Raw genomic sequence first — 1018 nt, forward strand, 5'->3', positions numbered from 1 at the left:
TCAAGTTCTAAACTCTGGGTTCAACCTGTATAACTTTGTCCCTTTTCTTTAGAAATGACTCTAATGCCCCTCTCGACAAAGTTTGAGAAAATAGAATTAGGATTAAGATCGATATCAAGGCTAAAATCAATCCGATCCCAATGCTATTCCAAATACAAAAATACCCTTAGATTTAATATAAAAAAAATATTTATTTTTATTATTTTAACATTTATTCGTATTGAGCCACTGATACATTATCAAATAAGAATCGAGATTAATTAAGGCCAATACTAATCCGATGCAACAAGTGGATTCGATCCAAGACAACATGGCCATCACCAATATAATTCCATCACAGATGTCACTGCATGTACCTCATTAGGTGCATGAAGTAGAAGAAACCAAAAAAAGAAAAAAAGGAAATTGGCTGCTTCTTGTAGACCAAAATGGTTTAACACACACAGAGCACGTGGCGAAAAGGGTCTGATAGTTTCGTTCCATCTGTAGAATTGATACAGAACCCCAGACTTCCAATAGGACGAGTGCACAATTTTCAAAACCCAAGTGGACAAGGGACTCATGTAGGCGACAAATTCTTGTTTAACCCAGCTTGGATTTGTTCAACCCATGAGTCCTAATGGAACTTACTACGTATCTCATCAAACAGAAAAATAAAAAATAACATAGGGGAAGGAGGTTATTTCGGATGATATGGGCTAGCTCCATGCACTCATTTTAAGGGTATTCACGAATGCTAACCTTGTAAGCCGATTTATGGGATTAAATTCTTTCAAAACCCTAACATAGGAGAAGAAAATTATTTCATTTTCTACTGTATGATTTGCAGGAAATTATTTTCAGATGGCATGGGTTAGCTCCATACACCCATTGATTGAAACAAATTAGTATATATCATAGGGAACCAATTAATGCATCAATATATTGCCAAAGTATTATGTCCAATGAAACTACTGATCAAGACTGCTCAGTCAATGGGGAACCATGGCTAGCTAGCTACCTCCCCCACCCAAACACA

The sequence above is a fragment of the Macadamia integrifolia genome, chromosome 6 (genome assembly GCF_013358625.1).
Source record: "Macadamia integrifolia cultivar HAES 741 chromosome 6, SCU_Mint_v3, whole genome shotgun sequence".
Taxonomy (NCBI): domain Eukaryota; kingdom Viridiplantae; phylum Streptophyta; class Magnoliopsida; order Proteales; family Proteaceae; genus Macadamia; species Macadamia integrifolia.